Source organism: Dermacentor variabilis, unplaced genomic scaffold (assembly GCF_050947875.1).
Source record: "Dermacentor variabilis isolate Ectoservices unplaced genomic scaffold, ASM5094787v1 scaffold_13, whole genome shotgun sequence".
Classification (NCBI taxonomy): domain Eukaryota; kingdom Metazoa; phylum Arthropoda; class Arachnida; order Ixodida; family Ixodidae; genus Dermacentor; species Dermacentor variabilis.
Genome location: NW_027460291.1, coordinates 44,807,534 through 44,830,088, shown reverse-complemented (window position 1 = coordinate 44,830,088; position 22,555 = coordinate 44,807,534). Strand labels below are relative to the sequence as shown.

General features: G+C 43.5%; 1 long non-coding RNA gene across 1 annotated transcript; it reads left to right on the top strand.

Moving 5' to 3' along the window:
• Nucleotides 1-6,555: 6,555 nt before the first annotated feature.
• Nucleotides 6,556-20,299, top strand: LOC142566598 (uncharacterized). The gene is made up of 4 exons (XR_012825079.1): nt 6,556-6,650; nt 8,322-8,427; nt 10,880-10,948; nt 18,449-20,299. It is a non-coding gene; the product is annotated as an uncharacterized LOC142566598 (long non-coding RNA).
• Nucleotides 20,300-22,555: the final 2,256 nt, after the last annotated feature.

Here is a 22,555-nt window from a genome sequence, read left to right as displayed (position 1 = left end):
TGAATCAAGCTTGGGAAAGCAATTCGTATTTTAACGTCTTGAGGTTGGGCCACCTCTTGGGCACACGATCCTGAACAGCCGCGGCTAATCCTCGAGGTTGGAGTTAGTAAAATTTTCAGCAACTGTTAACAAAAATTGCACAGATACAGTGAGGCGTGAACTAAAGTTAGCTCAGAACGTGGCTCAATGATTACCAATGACTTCATGAGTAAATCGGAAAAGAAACCTTTCGGCTATTGTAACAATAAATGGTGTCCAAGTCCACGGCTGAGTGGCAGCTCTCACAAGAACTTTTTCCGCAAATTTCGAGGCCAGTGTTGTGCTCGTTGCACGTGGAGGAAGTAATGTTGGAGCCAGAAATGGACACCTATCAGACGCTATCATCAATCTATCAAATCTATCAGACGCCTGCAGAACGTCATCGAACGCTTGGCTATGTTTTTAGCTACTTTTCGCTCCAGAAAAATTTGGGTCTGGCGATTTATGGGCAACATGTTGAGATAATTTTCTATCATATTTTTTGCTGGGGTCATCTGGCAACTCTGGAAGCAACATGTCCTTCTAGAAGGACGTCGAGAGCCACAGCGAGAACAGGCGCGCCGGCGGCGGGAAGCCGCTAAGGCCGATCGTGCGTCCTTCGATGCGCCTGGCCCGTCGTGTGTGTCGACCGACGAAGACCCGCTGCGTCCCGTCAAGAACGGCACCCATGTTAGCGTCAAGCGCGCCAATAATATCAGTGCCGGCGGCGGGACGCCACTAAGACCCGCCGTAGCCAGCCCCTACCCGGCGACGATCCGCAGCGTACCCGTGACGAGCGGGCACGCGAACGGAATCGGGAACGTGAGCGCCGGCTGCGTCGTTGTCTTGGTGCTTTAACTGCTTATATGTAGTCATACATATATGTAATTTCGTCATTTTAGAAGAACACATAACAGCTTCGCTAGTCGTCCTTCTTCACAGAGTAGAAGGGCCGATGAATTCATTATTCTTTTTAGGCTCAAGTTCACCCAATAAAATGTTTAGATTCGTGACTCACAGTTTCGGCATGACCTTGGTCTTCACAGTCACCAGGAGGTTACAATATAGAGGTGTATGTAAGTGGTTTCTACGTCAACGGTTGTGAAAATTGCCACCGATTTCTGTAAACCATTGCGTCGTCACTGACGACGAAAAGCGATCCCGGAGTGCTTTTTTCGAATACCGTGACTTGACTTGAAAATTCATGATGCAGCATTACCATGACTTGCAACACAGAACCGCAGTGTTACAGCATAATCTCACTGTTTAGTCCAAGAAAAATGGCCTCTAGCAAAAGGATCACAGGACGATTACTATCTCCACTTATATGGAGATGCTGCCTTCATCAGCGAACCTAGTCAACTAAACAAAAAATGAGCATTCATGTTGGTAGCACACTAATAAATATGTCACGAAAAATAAGAATGTATTTGAAAAGCAATGATGTCTCCGAGTGGTGTTTGGTTCTGAGGAAGCTATGTCTGAATATATGTTCATTGCCCGCCAATTTTGGAGAGCACCGGCAGTTATTGCAGCGCATCTGAAGCTTAACCATTATACAACGAAGAGCGATCGTTTGTGTTAAATTTATCTCTGGTGGACACAACCTACCTTCCACGTATAAGAGAGACCGAGGGCGAAATGTACTTCATAAACAACGTCTATACGGCATTTTACAAGCTTGATAGTACGCGTTTCATCCCACCCGCCAGATACTAAGGAAAAGTTTCCATAGTAAAAAAGTAGGTTACAAGTAGAAAGAATACACAAGACCGAGCGTTAACTTCCAGAAGGAGTTTATTTGCGGATGACAGGACTTGTACAACTCGCTGTCGACATGATACTTCCATGCATCACCTTTCATGAAATTCGTCCTCTTTTATCATAAAACCCAAGAACACAGAAGGGGTGCACACACAATCTGACGGAAGTCTTAAAATCGTGTCAGCTTAAACGATTTCACAAGTAAGTATGTCACTGTATTTACTTACAAAGGTATGCGCATTAATAAAGGACTTAGGCTTCCATCATGCTGCATTTACTGCAACGCCATACATGTTTCAATGAGCGCTAGTTGTTTTTCAGTTATTTCCGTGTTAGGCTGTCGTCCCATTTTGTAACTCCAAGCGCGAGGCGCCAATAGGTGGTGTCAAAATGCTTAAACAGAAACCGATCTCAAAGGCGTTCCGGTAAATTCATGTGCCGGAAGTGATTGCGTAGCCGGAAATACGCCATGGACGCCATGCTTTATAATTCGCAGTGAAGGAAAATGTGCTTCGTCTCACGGTTATCAGCAGTTCAAACTCTGGAAGACCAACGCTTAGCCGAAATACACGGGAAAGAATGACGCACAGATTCTTTGAGGACATACCTTTAATACACGTGAATCCATAGGCAACTTTTTTTAAATCCTGCTGACGATATTCAAACCAGAGAAAGAAGTTGCTCGAAGTTCGACATCGCCAGATTGCACCAGCAACAAATATTCCTTGAATACTATCGTACATTGCGTCGACAAGATGCTGTAATGACTGGGATATGTTCGCATTTCGGTGTTTGACTTTTTAAAAGAAAGAAAACGAGTGGCTTGCTGATTTTTGTAGCGTCACACTTCATCTCTGTGAAGTATTGATTTCACAGAACATGATTTCAGAAATTTATTATTATTTTGTATTTTTATTCTCTTCGTGACCCATACGTGTTTAATAATTTTGTTTAATTTAGTATGACTACTCAATTATGTACTATTGTCGTTTCTCCGTTCTTTCGTATAGTCTGTTTTTTTTGTTTCTCTTTGAATGCCCTTTTATTCCATTCATTACGTCCTCGCCCTCAACAATTCTTGGCATATTCCCTTATGACTACGCGCATTAAATAGATATCTTCATTGTCTTTACCATTATCATCATTGTCACTATTACGCACGCTCCTGCACGAGAGAAAGAAGACGATTCCTTTCTGCCCGGCTCGTCCTTCGACAACGGCAGATTCCTGGACGCTCTCGGCTCCGCTGACGACAGTCCCTGCAAAGGCAAGCCATCGTCGTTGGCCCCTGGCTCCGCTGCAGCAGAACACCACCATAACGTGCGTACGAAGCATTCATCCCGGGCCTGTTGGTACGGGCTGTGCACCAGCAGCACAAGCAGCGATGGCGGTTCTGGATGCCACCTCGGATCTTGAGGTGGCGGGTTCTTCGTTGAGCAGCGAGGTGCGACACTGCTACCAGCTGGGATTGCAAGCTCCCTCACCCTCAAATGCCTTGATGCAGTTCGCGCTGGAAACGAGGCGCTCGGTGGCCGCTATGAATGTGAACGAAAACAACCAGCCCGTTAGCAGCAGCCTGGCAAAGCTGTGGCATCCTCTCAACGTTGCCGACAAGGGGCCCTTCCAGCGCAAGGTCGCCGAAGCTGCCGATGTCCACCGAAGGAAGTGCCCGGTCTGCGGGCACAATCCGCGTGAAGCCCGCCGGCGGAAGAAGCAGGAACCCAGTGCCATGCAGGTTACCAGCAAGCTGAAGATCGACAGTTCCTTAGACAAGGAGCAGCAGCCGAGTACTTCCACAGTCGCGGCCCAGGGTCGAGGCATGCCGAAGTTCCAGCAGCAACTGCACCCGGCGCCATTGCCGCCGACGCGAAGCAGCAAACACCGTGCTACCATCAGTGCTGCCAGTGTCAGCGCTGCGTTCGCCGGTCAGGGAAAGCTGATTTCTATGGCGATAGCCACCGTCCCATCTACGACCAAGGAATTCGCTCGGCTGTGCGGCCATACTACGTGCACCGCTGCTGCAGGCATCCACCACCATTACTGCAAGGGGCGAACAAAGGAAGTCAAGTGGGTTCGGTGGTTCTCCTGCTCCAGGAAGCCGTTGAAACTGTTTCCTTGGTCAAGATCACCATCTACGAGTTTGCCCGGGGGCTGCGCTTTGCCTCCATGCCCTTTTATTAGCATTTAATTTCATTGGAGATCAACTGCGGTTTTTTCTTCTTTTTATTTTGGACGAGAATTGGACGAGCCGCGTCGACCACTCGGGAGCGATTTGTCCTGTGAAACGCCATTCTCCTTCACTGCTGCCTTGGATGGTGGAGATGGGAAGGCGTTGTATCACCCAGGACATGTGACCGCGCAATGCCAGAAGATGTCACTGTTTGGCATGAAAGGCAGAGTGGACGGCGACGGTTGGAGCCCTTGCCAGTGCATCAAGTAAAAAGTGCGTGTTCGTTATGTAATAAAAGCCTTATTATAAGCGTAGCACCCGATTGTCACTGCTCAAGTAGCGCTGATATCAAACATTCAGTAGTCCCGAGTTCACAGGAGTGTACCATTGAAATTAAACTAGCTTGCTCTATGCAATAAATTTCCGTACCGTTGTGGAATCACAGGACTGTTTGGCGGACATCACCATGGCCTAAGTATTCTCGTTGAAAGAAATTGTGCGTATTCCCCGCACAGTGGGAAGCTGTGTTGTGCGAACCATTTTGCAGGTACCTGGCTATCCAGCATTGGTTGGGATTCTTCAAAACGATTCCAGATGCATCTATGTCTGCCCTCATATTGAGTAGTAGTGTTAGCGGATGGCCAGCCACCGACAATGTGATTGTTGGCTTGTACATAAGTAGTGGGCTAACGCAAACGATATAAATTCGGATTGTGACGTCATGAGCGACTATGTTATATACAATCGCACGACGGTATGGCTTTTCACGTGGTGTGCGTTAAAACGACGATGACATTTTACCTGGGCGAACAAATGTTAAATTTGATGAACTTGTGCAATCATGAAGTCCCTAGAAGCTAGCGTAATTCCTACGTAGTGTAAGTTGCTATACGAGGAAATTATTGGACAACGGGGGCAGGTCCCGGTCCTAGTGCAGTCTGTTACGTAGCCTCAAAACAGGGGCTGTTACAAGAAAAAAAGACGAAAAAGATAGCAAGCATGCGTGTAATCCTGGTGAGTAAGAAAGGAACATAAAAGAACGTGGCGTAACGGGCAGAGCACTCGGCTACTTAGCTGGACGGCAGAGGTTCGATTTCCACAAAGGTGACACATTTTTTTATTTTCTTTGTGCAAGGCGAGAGAGCAACCTACCTACCGCGAAGCACTAAAGAATGTTTTGCATTACTGTCGTGCCGGTATAAGTCGCTTAACTTGAGGGAGCCCTTCTAACGCGTACATTCCCTACGTTAAAGTGATTTCTTACGAACTTGGCTTTGCAACAGCAAAGCGGAACGCAACTTTTTTTTCATGGTGGCGGGTAATTTTTTGTTCCGGTCACCTTCGGGCAGCGTTTATGATTTACAAAGCCTCGATAACATGGCTTGGAAGCGTCACGAGATGTCTCGGCTCTTCCTCCCCCCCATAGCGCTATCGGATGCGGGCATTTCCTATATACAATCATTGCTTTGTTGGCGGAGTTCAAAATTACCCCGGAACATCATTGCTAGCGCCTTTGTTGTGGCTTACCAGGTGCACAAATGCTGCATTCTCCGCTAACTTTTTTGTCACTTTCTTGCTAGCTTAGTCATCTGAGCACCTAAATCCCTGAAACTGAATTTTGAAACGCATATCCGAGCTATGTTAAGATACGTAGGACCAGTGATTGCCAGTTTTTGCGACCATGCAGCCACAAGCAAATTCGAACCAAAATTTTAGGCGGGCTATTTACAAGTAAACGCTTTATTCAAATCATTTTCTTATCCGCGCTTCATTTTTCGTGAAGCTTGCATGTGTCATTTATGCGAGATTGATGATGTCTGCTTTAGCAGCAGAGTTCCGAAGTACGTTGAATGTCCTTCCATCCTCTCCTATAGGTCGCGAAGGTAAGGTTCCAAGAGCGACATGCTCTCGTCCGTGTTCACAAAAGAAAAAACAACTCTGCTTCACACGGCTGATCACAAGAAGGACAGCTATCGGCAATTACGGTAATGGGCAAATTCGTTTGCCCTACTCACTTAACAATGCAGTGAGCCCGGTGACTCTCAGCGGGAGGTTAGTGTTTTGTTCTTTGCGCACATATTTCTTTATAGATAGGTTGCACCCTGGCTACCTTAAAAGGACGCTGAAACACTTTTTTCACTGTATACTGTAAACACAAATGAGCCCATATGGGCGTTTTAACAGTTGATATGCCATTTTTTCCCCCTAGCCAAAAATGAGTACTCCCACGAGAAGAAGTAAAATAAGCTAGAACCATTATTATACCCCCGACCCCATTTGAAAAGGCATTGCGGTTGTAAAATGGGGGTTTTTAAGGAATAACGGTGGCGTACGGGAAAGTGGGAGTGTTGAAATACACCCATATCTGAGACGAGCCAAATAGACAAAAGAATAACTCAGCCGTGACCAACAAGGCAGTGAGCCGCAGCGACAATTTCAGTAGGTTTATTTCTGCAGTCAGATTCGAAATATCCCGCGCGATCTGTGTCGGCGCTGTTTTTCTGTTCGGAGTAGCCGCGCCTTGGCGCTGCACAGGACGCCGAAAGTCGGAACGTCGGAACTACGCGCGGAGGAGCACAAGCCTTCGGAGCGCGCGCGCGTGCGTTGAAAGCCGCAAAGGAGCAGCCATTGTCGGCGACGGCGCATTCTTCAACCGTGGTTGTTGTTTCTCACAGCTTTGAACCCCCAAGACTCCACGGTAAGTGACTTTGAACGATTATTACACGTTATATGAGTGTGCATGTGTTCAAAGTGAGGAGACGCGCTGATATGACTTCATGTCGCGACAGGTGGCCGTCCAGAACCATTTTGCACGATCACTGTGTTTCTTCGAGCTTTGTCGTAATCGAGGCGACTTGAGTGCTTAGAGTCAAGCGAGTGTACTTAAAGAAGGGTATTTTACATGATGACGGACTTTGCCGCGTCTTTAATTGTGTGGATGTGAGCATTCGACATGTTCCCCGAAGCGCAAGCCACTACCATAATAGTTACGTGCAGTGCGAGGTGAGCTAAGCTTCGCCGCCTAACCGCGGCCTGAAAAATGTGGCGGCTCGTTAAGGGTTTACTGCGGTGCGCGTCTGTGAGTGTTTGTACAGCGATCATTTGAGCGAGAACCGGCGGCGCTTCTTCGTGCGCGGTGTCTGCTAGCTGGCGCGTACGTGGCGCCGATCCCCTAGCTCGTGCGATTGTGTGCAGTAGGTCGCTCACTAAACGCGCATTGTGCAGATTTGCCAGTACGCTCCGTGCTATCGTCTGTGTCTCTTCGCGCCCACATCGCTGATTGTGCAGGCAGTGCGCGACTGCGGCGCGTAGCATGTAGAGCCTGCGCCCGTCGACTTTGATCTGCGGACGTGAAATGTCGGCTGCGCGTTTGTGGTATTAAAAGCGTGTGGTGAGCTTCCAACGGCACTGCGGGTCAACGCCGCGTGAGCTGCCGGTCAGAGTATAAGAACCTCTTTATTGCTAGCGTACAGCTTGGCGGTAACAGGTGTCCTGCTTGGGTTCCGATTACTGGATACGCCGTCACTTGAACGGCGACGGCCGGAGCAGGTGAGTATCAGTGGCGCCGGCATCTCGGCGGCCAGAAAACGATGCCTGTGCCGTGACGAGATATATCAATTTACGCGATATAATTGCCGGCGATGGCTCATACGGGCGCGTCGCTCCATGGCTGTGTTCTTTGCTGAGGCCGCCACTACGCCTGCCGTGCACCATACTACGATATATCTATATAGTCGATGCTTGTGCAATGTTGTTATTCAACAGCTGGCGCTGTGCACTGGATACCTGGACTTGTTTAATGTTTAGTTACTTTGCTGCTGTGCCATTGCGTATTGGGTACAGATATTCAGTTTTGAATTCTAGGTGCCAAATCAGGATCATATCAGATCATATCATATCAACTCAGGATCATATCACACATCCTATATTGCATGAGTATGAATAACAAAATTTCTGCTGCTGGTGAAAAATTAAGGCAGACCGATCAACCTGTATCTGTGAGAAAAATGTGCTTGAAGTACACCATTATCTGTTATAAAGAGGTACTACCTTGGTGTTTAATGTCAGTAACACTCATAAGTTATGCATCCTTTTGTGTGAAGTAATTTGTCTTAGAAGCCATTCATTGTAAGGGATCAGTAAACATCTCATAGCTTAAGTAGTGCATAAGTGCATGAGTTGGGCAAAGCTTTTAGTTTGTAAAGAGCAAAGCCATTAAGATATAAAATTTTGGCAAGCTCAGTTTAACAATAAGCTGACCAATATACAAAACCTAATGTAGCAGCAGATGTTCTCCAAGATAAACTTGCCACCAGCTTTTTCGTGTTCTGTGTGATCATTGTAGTGTCAAATATTTCTTTTATTTCAGGACTGCGGCTGCGGCCGTTTCATTGCGAGCTGTGAGGATAAAGCAGCTTCATAGCCGGAGATCAGACGCCTCCCATCAGTTTCCCTTTTCAGCAATAGAGGCCTTGGTATGCTCTTACCTAGAGTTTACTTTTTTTACCCTGTATGTTTTAAGTGCAATGGATAGTTTAGTGGCATCACTTAGAGTGATTGGTGTGACACCTGTTTCATGGGACGTATGCAGGTTACGCCATGTAACTTCAGCAAACTTTTAAAAAATATGCAAATGCCACCTAGCTGCAGAGAACCTAGGGAATGTTGTTTCCTGTCTCTTAGAAATACTTGGATTTGCTGCATTTTGCCTAATTACCTAATTAGCCTTGATCAATTAATAAACGTATCAAATATTATAATTAGATAAAAAGTTTCAATTATAAAATTGTAGAGCAACGTGAAAATTTCCCAGTACAGCTTTCTGTGGCTCAATATGTGCTACATGATGTTTTTAGCAGCATGAAAGAAGCCTGAGAATCTCGCAAAGTTCCTTGAGTGTGTGTGACAGTGCCTGTGTTGTGTTCTTCCTTCAGTCCTCGTCTTTTGCGCTGTACAATCATGTCGACCTTGAGTGGCCAGTCCTGTGGCAGTTTTGCATATATTTGAGTGCTTGCCCTGTATAGGCATGTGGGTTCGAGTAAGAAAAAATAATACTGAAGGAGCCCAAAGTGATGTATTTCAGGACAAGTGTATGATGTAAATTACTATGTAACAATAAAATAAGAAACTGAAACAAGACTTCACAGTAGAGGTATGCAGGTGTGTGCATCAGCATAATGACGAAAACTTTGTGCAAGTTTAGAAAAATATTAATTAGATTAGTTTCTGTCATTCTTCTCTATGACATAATTATTGCAAAAATGTGCTCTACTATTGCACGACTAAAGATACAGTTCGAATACATCATTTGCTAGCACCTTCACATTCATAGCAACAAAGAGAGGAATGGTTAAAAATTTGCTGTGCTTCTCTGTCCTTCATTTTAGGTCCTTCTCATGTTTGCTGAGCTTCTTAAAGTATCTTAGACACCTTCCAGGGTTTACAGGCAACTTGAGTACATTATGCCAGATTGTGGAGAAGCCGCAGAGGTCGCAGCGTCTATAGTGGTGTCCGGTAAATGCAAGTTTCTTGCATGATGCATTATGCTCAGTACCAATTAGATTAAGTTATTATTTTAGCAAAAATCATTGTTTTACAGATATATATCAATGTGTGTCCAAAGAACCGCACTGTTTATAAGAGTTGCTCATTCTCTAAGTCTACTGTCGGTGTTGTAAAATGCATGTTTGTTAGACAGCATAGTGTTTGGCCTTCAGCTGTAGGTAGTAGTGGCCCATTTGCATGCGCATAAAGCTGCAGTAAGCCAAATGTGAAAAGATAAGGGCTAATACTAGCAAAATTTACACGTAAGCAAACTGTTTGATGTGATCCCTAGGAAAGTAAGCAAATATATAAGAATGATAAACAGTACCTATGTTTCAGGCGCATGGCTTTCTAGCGCCAGATTCCATAACAGTTCATTATTTAACACTTTAAAACTATTTGCCCTGTTTATGTCTAACTGCTCTAAATTCGAAAATTTTTATTGATTGCACTGTGAAAGTTTTGGCCGTGACTTAAGTCACTGCCAGAAATAAATTTATAGTTGTGGCTGTCCTGTGTGTGATAACAAAAACCATTTTGGAACCAGGTGACTGTTATGCAGTATGCTAAGTGTGTGTATTAGAACAGTCACTTATATTTTCATTGTAACCATGTATCAAGTATGTATGTTCACATCTCGAAGCCATAGACTGTGTAATCTTAATTGAAGGTGTTATTATGTGGAGTAGGTTTTTTTGTAAGCATTGTCTAGAATTTGCGCTACATTAAGGTGTAGTGAAGCCAAGCGAAAAATATTGTTAAGACAAAATGGCTGAAGTACATCCTTAAGTCTTAAGCGCATTTAGATGACTTTACAGCATGTAGTAAAACAAGAATGGGAACTGAGGTGCTTAATTTTTGTTCATTATTACCATATGGCACCAGCATGCAATGAAGACAAAAGAGGAAGAGAAGTCAAGTGCACCAAAGGGCAACTCGCTCCTTATGGGAGCTGCATTCACATCTGCATGATGCATGCAATCTTTGAGTTATAGCAGCAGCTATCCACCTGTTCACTTTGTTGCACATTTGCATTGTTTATGTACTAAGTCTGGCCCTGGAAGTGTTAGGCAGTGCCAATCATGGCATTGGTGCTGCATGCAACACATGCTTCTAACCACAGATGTCATGTATTATGTGAACCTAAGTTCTTTTGAATTCATGTAACCCACAAAAGTTCCATTTGAAAGGACGTGCCATATTTGCCACCGTTGCCATGAGTAGCACTGGCTGACAGTCACAGGGCAAGACGTTAACCTTGCTCAGCTATTATGGAAAAGTATTTTACATACAAATGTGGTATTTAGTATACATGCCAAAAGCCTCACAGAATAAAATATTTTACCTGCATCTTACAATGATTGTTATTTTGCTTTAACTCAGGATGCCTTTCCACCTGCGTTGCATCCTGTGGCTGACCACTCCAACGATCTTGGCTGAATCGTTACACAGGTGTGTTTTTATTTTATTCTCAGTAGTGATATTTTGTAGTTTACATTCGATGTAAATGCACAGATCGAATGAAAAACAGCTTAAAAGATGAGCTCACAGGCACTGTATCCAAACGTTTGTTAGGAAAGAAAATCTTTGTTACAAGTTGTCATTATAGCAACACAAGAGAGTGTGCTCGTCAAACCACCAGTACCTAGCAAGCAACAGCATTATACCATGGAAGAAGGCAAAACATCAGGCGAAAACCTGTACTAAACTGGGGACTGCATTAAGACGTTTTGGAGGCTTAAACTATTTATTGGGTTACTCTGTCTAATTGCTTGAACTGAACTGACATGTCCTGCAAAACAGTTTGTATTCACATTTGATACAATCTGCAGCAAAATGTGAAGGGCTGCAATACTCTAAGGGCCTACTATTGAAGTAGCAACCAGTCTCCCCAGTGTACTGCAGCCTCAGGAAAATGATATGTGGTACACTGCACCACATGCACTACAACAAATTTTAATCCATAAGCATCTGTACACTGTGCTTGTGCAGGACTGGGCAACTGGCTGTTTGTTCGTGACTGAAACAACTACGTACTTCAAGACTGTATTGGGAAGCCACCATCTTTCAGTCAGTGTAACAGTCCATAAACATATGGATTTCCATGAACATTTTGTCTGCCACGCTTTTCTTTGTCGTTTTTTTGCACTCCTGCTTTGATGGCTGCGAGACACTTCAGGCTGGCTGAAGAGACAGTGGTAGCCTAGTAGCTGGCCTCGCAAAGTTATCTTGATTTTTAAGAGCCAACTTGCTTTGGACAATGTTGAATAACACATCGAAAGGCATGGGAATATTGACAAGGTTAGAATGACTTTGAAAGAAGTTTATGAGGGTTCATTTTTAACTCTGATCTGTCTGCTGAGACCAAATCATGTCAGCTTTTAATGAAGTAATGTTCAGGTTGGAAAACTGCAAAGCTGTGTGGATACTCAATATACTCAAACACCATCATGCTTCATATAGCTGAAGTTGCTCCATGACATCAAGGCAGAAGCAAATGACATGGCAAAGGAAAGGTTGGCGGAATGAGGACTCTTGGTGGCAATTATCTAGGTTCAAATGTGTTCCCGATACAGCGTCAACATAGTGTTAATGCTGAACAAACTGGCACCATCTGCTTAGTCCTACACAAGCATGTTCACAGAAAGGGATGCCTGTTGGCCTTGAGGGCCACCACTGCAGGGATCAGCTGCTATCGCTATGACATAGAATGTGACAACAGATAATTATAGTTCACACCTTTGCTGCAGCTCGCTGGCTGGGTAATTGAAGCCTTGATTGTAAGGTTGGAAAGGTTCAATCACAAGGTGGCAAATTAGTTGCCAACTCTTACAGCATGGTTCACTACTCAGTGCTGCAGTGCTGGACATATTCGACCAAGCCTGGTGCAAATTCTCATGACTACCCATGTTCAAGCTGCCGCTGGATACTTAGTTGATAAAGTCACTGAAAATGAAATTTGGTCATCGAAAGAGTCATGAAAACGATGCACACAAGGCTTGTAGCTTGCTCACTTGGTATGGCATCGGTCAAAAGAACCTGTGTAGAGATGCTGGCAGAAGTGCAGCAGAAGTGTGGATTGAGGAGACAAAAATATAAGCTGTTCAAGTTCCACATATAACAGACCGATAATAAATCGTCGTTCAGCAAAAACTCTGGCAAAAGGGGCAAGCCGCACTCCCCATGACGAATTCTATAAAAACAGTACTGTTATTGCAGCAAAATTGCCTATAACTCTTTTGTGAAAGATCATGCCAACTGAATAACCAATATAAAAGCATCAAGTTGCTCCAATAAAAGCCTTTGTTACGCTACACACCAGACTGGGATGTAAGGTCTAGGTTGTTTTGTAGCCAAGATGCCCACAAGCAATGCTTAAAACATGTAAACACTTGGAATTAACTGTGATTAAACTGCTGATTAAACTGATTAACACTTCACAGCTGGTATCACAATGTTGTTTTCTATGCCACAGAAAGATTCCAGCACGTGGGGGCCACAATTCTTCTAGAGGCCAATACAGACACAGGGTGCCAGCAAGCATGGACTAAATATTTTTCCATATGCATTGATGTAGTCTACCAGATTTGGTTTTCTTGGGGGCACAGTCATATTAGGGGTAACAATTTTCTGCCTGAATATTCATCGCAGGGAGCACTGCAGCCAGCTAAAGCGAGTTTCTTGTTCACACCTTGCCACACGTGTAGACTTGGCCCATTTTTCTAGGCACATTTGTTGGATTCAAGAAAGAACACAGAGTAACTTAAGAACTTTATTCCTTCTAGATTTAAGGCGTGGGCCAGGTGTTAACCATTGTTTTAAAAATTTTACCAAACCGGGAAAGATTCTTTCTTGAAAGTCTTCTCATATCAGCTTGATACAGTCCCTGGCCTAGTATGGGTGCATGTGCAGTGGCTTCTTTTTTGGTCTGTTTAAAAGGTCGTTTTTATTTTGAGTGTTTCAGTTGCAAGGAAATCACAAATATATTTTCATTTCAGCAACCCTTGTGACATTACAGAATTTCTTTACATATTGCAACCAAGCTTATTTTTTAAACAAAGGCCTTTCTTTCAGCATGAAAAAACATCTTACATGAAACAAGGCAAAAATGGCTGCTTATGCATTTGTGCGATATTCCATCTGAGAGGGGTGAAAAGTAATAAAATGTTCTACTTTCATAATTTTTCTACCATCTGTACAAAATTTCTTAATAGGAATGAAGCAAATTCACTTTTTGCACTAGCCTATTACAGAAACAAAAATGACGAACAGCTTTTAAGGGGGCCCTCAGAGGAGCCCAGTCCGTGCGTGTCTTCTTTTCTAGCGCAGCCGTCGCTGCACATGGCTGTGAGTACAGCTGAGCACATCTGCAGCCTGCGCACCCTGTTCTATAGGTGAACTGCTGCGTGTGGAAAGGGTGGACGTGTTGATATGGCGTGGTATTATGTGCACAGTCTTCCCACGTGTTTAGTACTGGGAGTTGCATAATCTGTAGTTTCGGAGATGCATTGAAGTAAGAGACAGACAGAGCGTTCGCCTCCGCTGCCAGCACTTTTCATGATGGTGTCGTCCCACTGCGCGTGGCAGTATCAAAGAGGACAGAGTGGATGCAAACGCAAGGCTAGGTTTGCTTCATACTACCTATGCGAAGGTATCGTTGACACACCGTGAAACCATATCTTTGGTCGCAGACTCTCAAATTCAAAATTTTTTTTTCTCATTCAGATTTGATTTTTCTGACTGCGGCCCTTTTCGTGGGAAAACAATCCATTTGCAAATGTACTTATTTGACGAAAAGGTGGAATCACAGTACAACAAACCAAATTGCTGATTTTAGTGGATTCGCTATGTTGGGGTTCCTTTGTACATGCCTCCAGAAAAAGCCAACCATCGTCTGCTCACACTCCGCCGTGCCCGCCCGTGTAGGAATAAACTTAATTTTGGTTGGCCACGATGCTTATCGGTGTAGTAGCTGTCGTGTATCCACCCATACATATTTTGTCGGCGACCCGAAAACCTCAAAGAACAGCTGTATTTTGCTTATGTGCATTCACTAATCAAATAAGTATGTGTTTGCTAGGATCCCCATAATATTGAGTTAGCTGGTATGCTTGAAAATGTTCAAAATATGGCAGTTAGATTTGTAATAGGAAGTCATACTAAAAGGCTTTGTATTACTGATAGTAAGAGTAAGCTGCAGTGGCAGGATTTAAAAGACTAGGAAAGCTCTTCAGTTAAAGTTATTTCACAGCATATACTGTTCCAAACATGTAGAGATAGAGAAATTCATATCAGGCTATCATCATACCTCACAAGAGAGAGATTAGGCTAAACAAGTTTATTAATTTCCTTTTACTTATAGGTGATGCCTCACATTTGTTTTTTCCTTGGACCAAAGTGACTGCAAGGTTTTCCGCCTGCAAATGTTTGCATAGTTTTCAAAGATAATTCCCTCCCTGCTTTGTCTGCTTGATTTGAATGTAAGTTACATTACACAGAATGTATACCCCCCTGTAATGCCAGGACAGGCGAAGCAGGTACTAAATGAATAACCACAAAAGGATTTTGGAGCGAGCAAAAATGGCATGTGCAATAAAGATATGCGTAGATGTCCCGTTGGTGTTGCTGTCAAACAAGAAATTGTGATATCGAGAGACTGAGCAAAATAACTAAATGTGTGCTTGCCTAACTATAGCTGTCATTTGCACCTTGATTGTGACTTAGCTTCCAAAAGAAGTTTTCTTTGTTTTGTCTTGTTCTTTTTCTGTTAAAATGTACTTTTTTCTTTGTTTACTTTTGTTTGGGTTTTTGTAGCTATATCATGTGCACATGTGACCAATAATGCCGTCTGGAAGTAAGTGGTGGCTGGCATTTCTCACTGCCTGTCGTTTGTTCAATGTGTGTACTAAAGTCAATAGAGCACCAACCAGTATAAACCAGTGTGTTGAATTTGTTTTCTTGTTTTAGTATGATCTGACTGGTTATGTACCCAAATAAACAATTAGATTATGAAAACAAAGTTCATCAGAACATGTCATTCGTTTTACTTATAATTACCCTATTTCAACTGCAGAACCCACATGTTCAGGCATGTAGATTTAAGTAGAACAAGTCATTTTGCGATTCTTAGTTCTGAACAGGTAAGAGCAGTGCTAAGGACACAAAGTGAGTCCACATAGATAAATGGCATGGTGCACTCTGCACTGACTGATAATTGATATGTTTTTGCAACAGACAAGCAAATAAATATCCAGTAACGCCTTGTCAAAGGCACGAAAGCACATAAAGAGGCAGGGGGTGGTCACATACAAATGTGCCATGGTTGTAGGTTTGTTAACAAGCATGCCACTTTCCTGCAACTACAAGAAACAGGTGCTGTACTGACGCATTCGTCTTTTTTTGCTGTTGTTATTTTGTGGGATTTGGTTAGTTTCTGGGTTAATGGTTACTGCTTTCGCTAACATGTTGCACTTGTGAAATTTGGGCCGTCATCTGCACTGTTTACAGTGTATGTACCCTAATGGTCACATTATAGTGGTGCTTAATTGTGAAGGCTCATTCAAATATAGACCAGTCTGCTCTACATATGCTTTTCTTCATGCCAAAGGAATAAGATATACTATGTTTGTGTCAGAAGGAAAGAAACTGAGACTGGTGTCTGAGACGTAATGAGACGTAAATCACTTAGTTGCGTTAACATTTTCGCATCATTTCAACAACTTATTTGGGGCATTTCTGTAACATTCACTCTGGCTTATCCACTTAGGTGTAAGGAATAAAGGCAAAAAAGCAAAGCATTGCAGTGGATCTAACTTAATGCTCTTGATTCTTGTTACCTTCTTGGCAGCTTTCTTTTTGGAAAAGCATATGTACAAAAGCATGTTTGGACCAAATAGGCTGCTGTTTGCGAGGCTTTGCAAGCACCACTATAACGTGACAAAAGCAGTGTGTGGCCATTGGTTGTGCAAATTCTGGTGTAATGACACCACAAAAAGTAAACGAAGAAAGATATGTACGCAAAGACACAAGCACCGGATCTCACCTCAAGCTTTAAAATAAGGAAGCAGGCAATATTTAATAAAAGGTGGAGACATGATGTGATAATACCTGTTAAAAGAAATTCTTTATGCTGTGCAACTAATGGATCAGTGATACATTTGTCCTTTTTAAATGTTGCAAGCCACAATTACCTTTCATGTTGTCAGGTCGTAATACCTGGCTACAACACAAGTTTTGTGGAACACAGGACTGCAGTCACATTCTTTGCAGTATCTAACATTGTGTGAGGGAGGGTTGTTTCACACAGATGACTCATACTCCCTCAAACTCCCTCATTTCGCATTAATAGAGCATCCCATCTGTCCGATGTAGGCACGGCCTTATGATGGCAGCAGACTACACAACGCTTGCGGCCTAGCTCACTAGATGCATATTGTGCTTCAAGCCACAGCCAACCTTTTCCTTTTTTTGGCTTCTGCCTTTTGTTACAGCACAAAACTCTCCTAGCAAGGGCCTGAGAAAACAATGATTTGTGCAACTAAATTAGGCATGAATATGGAATATAATGAATGAGATGATGAAGTAAAAAAGTGGTTGCAGTTGTTTCGTATGCATTTGTAATTTTCATGGGTAATTGTGTAGCTGGTTCCTACGGGCAAATTTTTTTTTCTGTATGAAACATGTGGAGAGATTTGCTCTGATGAGAAAAAAAGACTGAAGCCAGGAAAGCAAATCAATTTGTTTGTTGCGTGCAGCACAATTTTCAGGCGGTGCACTGTGCAACGGAGGTTATGTACAGTCTGCCATTCCAGTCATGCTTGCATTGCATAGACACACATTGTAATAATTTGAGATTGAGGCTAATGAAGTTTGTGTGCAACAACTCTCATCCGCACATTGTGATGCACTGCAAAATAGATTGGTTCGTTCCTGTGTTCTTCAAAACTCGTAGCCAGAAATTATGAGCAGACGTACATAAGATAATTAAGCTTTGGAAGATTAGCACGAATAGGACAAATGCATCAGTCATTCTCAGTTACATTGCACGAAGAATTTGTTTTTGAAATAATGACGTCACTTCATGTCACTGCGTGTTGTATGTCATGTCTGTTTTGTTATTAAAGCCATAGTTGAGGATAGGCGCTTGTGCCCTGCATGTCTTTGTCTTCGTTTGCTTCTGTGGTGCCATTACACCAGAATAAATCCATGACAGGAGCTGCCAGTCCATGCAGTTATACTACATTGGGCTCAGTACGGCTGGCGGCCTCAATGTGACGAGTTCGAAGTAGCAGTAAGTACTTCAGAAGGGCAGAATTTTGTGTCAGGTGGGGGTGCATATTACAGTATGGTGAAGCAATAGATGGAACAGTGTGAGGCGAGACAGGTGGGAAAGTGCTACAGACAACTGCGAAAGTTTACTGGAAAGTTTCACTGCAGCAGGACAATGCGTGCATTATCCTGGTGCAGCAAAATTTGCCAATTTTCATAGTTGTCAGTAACACTTGCCCATCTACATTACACTTCACCGTACCCTAATAGCAGTAACAACAGCAATCAACTGACCCAAGCAATAATCAAAGCCCACAGAATTGCCAAATTGTAAGAGAAATGTTTCAGTGTAGCACGTTTTGCTAACTGACAAGTAAATCTGCAAACCAATGATCAGGTGTATTTTTGATGCACATACATTATTTTGTAGAACTGCTTCCTGCTTTGGTTTTTTTTATGGCTTTTAGGAAGCATTTTAAGGTACGTAACTGTTTGTCTGTTCTAAAATTAAATCTGTTGTCTGCCAGCACTATGTGTCATTACTGTATCAGCCCTTACTTTGCCAGTGTCCTTCGCACTGTTCGAAACTAAATATGAATAACCAGATAACCATTTTTTAATTTTCAGATTATGAAGAGAATACTCTTAATATGTATTTCATGAGACAAATTTTCTCAATTTTAGGAAAAAGTCCAGCTGGCCCCAAGCCTGGTGTGAAATGAAGAAGTGGCACTCCACATCAATTCATGTTTACTTGTCGTCATAGCCAGTCTGTTAGCTTAATTTTTGGTTCTTCCTATTGAATTCCCAAAAAAGGTACCAACTCTCATTCATTGAAAAGAAATTTTTGCACTTGGGGACGCAGCCATGCACAAAGCCTTTGAGCTCATTAATATCTTTATTTTTAAAAGAAAGTGCAACACCTGCGTGGAGCAATAGGTTGAATAAGGCGAGGGTAAATGAAAACAATGGCGACATTAGTCATCAACAGTTTTCCAACAAAGGAAGTCTCATGCTGGAGCCAACATCTTTGCAAGGGAGCCAAATGGCTCCAGCCTGAGACATTCATTGTTCAACCTGGCAAGTCTCCTTGTCAAAATATTTCCTCTAGCCTGAGACCTATATCCGTTCCACCACCCTCGACCAACAATACACCTATACATTTGGCAACCCATGGCAAGGTAACAAATTCACATTCAAAGAGAAGGTAGTGTGCACCCTGGAAAGTAGCATGAACAGTATTTTATTTACTTAATGAAATGCAGGTTTGCTATCCAATTACTTTATTTTGATCCCCATTTTATAATTGGACAGCATGGATCCTCAGGGAGACTAATAATTCGAAGCTCACACAATTTTGCTCCTTTATGTCCGTTAAATCCGTCCTGGTTGCTACACTATCAGCCCTGTCTGAAATTGCATTGCAGTGTTTTGAGTATGCATCCCACTTAAAGAATAGTTACGCTTCTATCTCAGAATGTCTGCTACTGCGTTGCAGCATCAATTTTATGTCTAGGTGGTGACTGTGATGCCATGTGCTTTTTAAATAAGACCAATATGCTATTTGAAGTGCAATTAAATGCAATCTCAAATGACCTCAGCTCGGGGGATGACACAATTGGAGGCCAATGGGATAAAGAGGATTTGATTTCTGAAAGCAAGGCACTTAAACGTGAGAAAGCATGACTAATTTCGTCTAAAGATGCTGCTATTAGATATGATCAGGGAAGGTACTTGTTCGTGGCTGCATTTGCAACATGTTACATTGCTGGCCTTATATATTGCACTGGGTACAGTGAAATGTTGCTGCTTGCACAATATTCAACTAAACATAGTAACCATGCCAAAGTGTCCATGCAGAACACAACTCATCCACTATTATTGTCTACAGTGGAATCTCGATAAACGAAAATCGCTTAAGCGAAACTGCCGCTTAAACAGGACACCATCCTGGTAGTTGGTTGGCTCTCTGGAATGTCTCTCAGAAATAGAACACCTGGTAAATGGAACCAATTTCCCTGGCCCCTTGAGGCTCCATTTAAAGAGCGCCCACTGTAAAAATATAGGGGGGATCCTGTTTGGAAGTTTCGCAAATCTAGTCGCAAACAAAACCGCATTTCAGTGGGAGCCAAATGCAAAAGCACCTGTGTACTTAGGCTTAGGTGCATATTAAAGAACCTCAGGTTGTCCAAATTAATCGGGGGTTACTCGCTACGGCATGTCTCATAATCAGAAGGTGGGTTCTGGTTCGTAAAATACGATAATTTTTAATAGCTTTCTCTGAAATACAGCCCAATAACTACACTAAATTATGTAGCTTGTTTGTGTGATGAGTCCCAATTTCTTAATTTAGTACTTTGACATTTATCATATTTGTGTGCTAGTCCATGCAAAATGCCGCTGATCGGCCTCATTATACAAGCGACTGCTAATTTGGAATGGCTTATTCAAGCAACTTAAACTTACAGCACAAACACCTACACTGGCGCTAACTTCTTTATTTCTTCGTCGTCGATGCAATATAAACCCTAGGCCACACAACCGCGCAGTCACTCAGATTACATTACAGAGATCTGCCAAATTATCACGTACGCAAACGTAGGAAGTCAAATTCAGATGGGTGCAGGGACAAAGATATCTCACTGATGCAATTATTGCCTTGCCTTTTTATGTGGTAGGCCTCTAAGGCAAGCCACGCATGCTCATTCTTGCTTTTGCCAAGAATTGACGTCCCATCAAGTTGTGCCTCACAATTGTTGCAAGAGTTTATATGCGCACCAAGGTGCGCTCCTCTATCTACATTTCTGTTTACTTTTGCACATGTTCCCTGAGTCGCTCATTGACGCAATGTCCTTTCTAGCCAAGCTATGTCTTACCACATGAGAGTGGAATGGTATAAACCACGCCGACAGCGCGCGACACGTATAAAGCAACATGCCGAAGTTGGCATCCTCCTCTGCTCTCTCCGCAGATGTGGAAGCATAGCTTTAAAAGCTTGTTCGGCGCAGAAAATGCCAAAGGAACACTCTGCCTGCAAGCAACTTTTTTCAGTTGATAGATGACCTTATGTGTTTAAGGGACGAAGCAGGGAATATGCGCAAAAAGTAAACAAAAATGTAGATAGAGGAGTGCACCTTGTTGCGCATATAACCTCTTGCAACAGTTGTGAGACACGACTTGATGGCAGGTCGATTCTTGGCAAAAGCAAGAATGAGCATGTGCGGCTTGCCTTAGAAGCCTACCACATAAAAAGTCAAGGTGATAATTGCATCAATGACATATCTTTGTCCCTGCACCCATCTGAATTTGACTTGCTACGTTTGCATATGTGATAATTTGGTAGATCTCTGTAATGTAATCTGGGCGCCTGTGCAGTTGTGTGGCCTAGGGTTTATATATGCATCGACGATGAAGAAATAAAGAAGCCAGTTAGCGCCAGTGTGTGTCGTATCTGCCTTTTGTGGTCTGTCTTAGGTGTTTGCGCTGTAAGTTTAAGTTCAGAATTATGTACCAACTAGGCTCAAATGAAGTTTTACTGTTAGTCAGGCAAGCCCAATATGTAGTCTGTGCAAAAGTGTGGAGTGTCAGTACAAAGTAACAATTCAAACACATGGCTCTGTAGTTACAGTTCAGTGTGAAACGAGGTAAGATTTCTTAGCATTTCTTTCATTTACAAATTTCATTGTGTTAGGACAGGTAGAATACTAGTAGCTGGCATGCTTACAATGTACATTGTTCTTTTTTAAAATCCAGAAAATTGTTTTACTGGGGCAGAAATGTGCTTTCCTTAGGGCCCGGAAGTAAACATATTATGTTTCTTACATTTGATGTCTAATAAATTTTCTTCACTGTCAGTGTGTGTCTCGTGCCTTTTACCTTTCAGCAAGTAGCAACTGCTCTCGAAGGCGTTTGCTGGCCTCGGAGGCACTGCCGATAAGCTAGGACGACTGTATAAAAGCTTTGCAAAGAGGGGCTCTGTGATCAGCGAAAGGAAAGAAATGAAGACGTGCGGTGACGGGTTCATTCGCCATTGGACCACGTGTGCGCGTGACTTGGTCGATTCAGCGGTGGCCCTGTGCCGTCGATTGGACCACGTGTGGCGAGCCCGCGGCGAAATGCTTCGTGGCGGTACGCCGCGCCTATGCAGCAGCAGACGGAACACCGCAGGCCAAAGTGTCGGACGCCGGCGTTCGCTCCGAGCAGGTGCGACGCCTGCTCGGGTGGCAGCTCACGGAAAGCCGAGTACCCTTGAGCCTTGATCGCCGGCGTTCGACATTTCGGCCTGCGGCGTTCTGTCTGGTGCTGCGTAAGCGCGCGACCCGCGCCACCAAGCATTTCGCTACGTGCTTGCCGCACCTAAACTAAAACGCCTTTAATTCCTTCACAAAACTCCCATTGTACCTCCCAGTCAAATGGGGGTGAAGTGAGCGTATTACGGTACCCCCGTTGTGTGCCCAAATAATGCCCATCAATGGGAGTTTTATCGTACGCCCTTTCAATGGGAGCAAAAAGATGTACAAAAGGGCATGCGCGAGAGGACAAGCAAAAAATGCCCATCTGGGTGTTTTTTTGTTTACAGCGTTGCCGATTTGTCAAGGAGGCCGCTGTGAGTATGTGAGCCCAATATCATTGAACTGCTTACAGCAGATAATTTACAACGTCGTGTCAAAAACAATAAAAGTCGCTTGCACTCTCCTTCGCAATGTCGTCAGCACCGACGTCGCAAGCAGCCAATTAACCGGCCTTGGCGGATTTCGCTATCATGAAAACACCCTCGGTAACGCTGTCGTT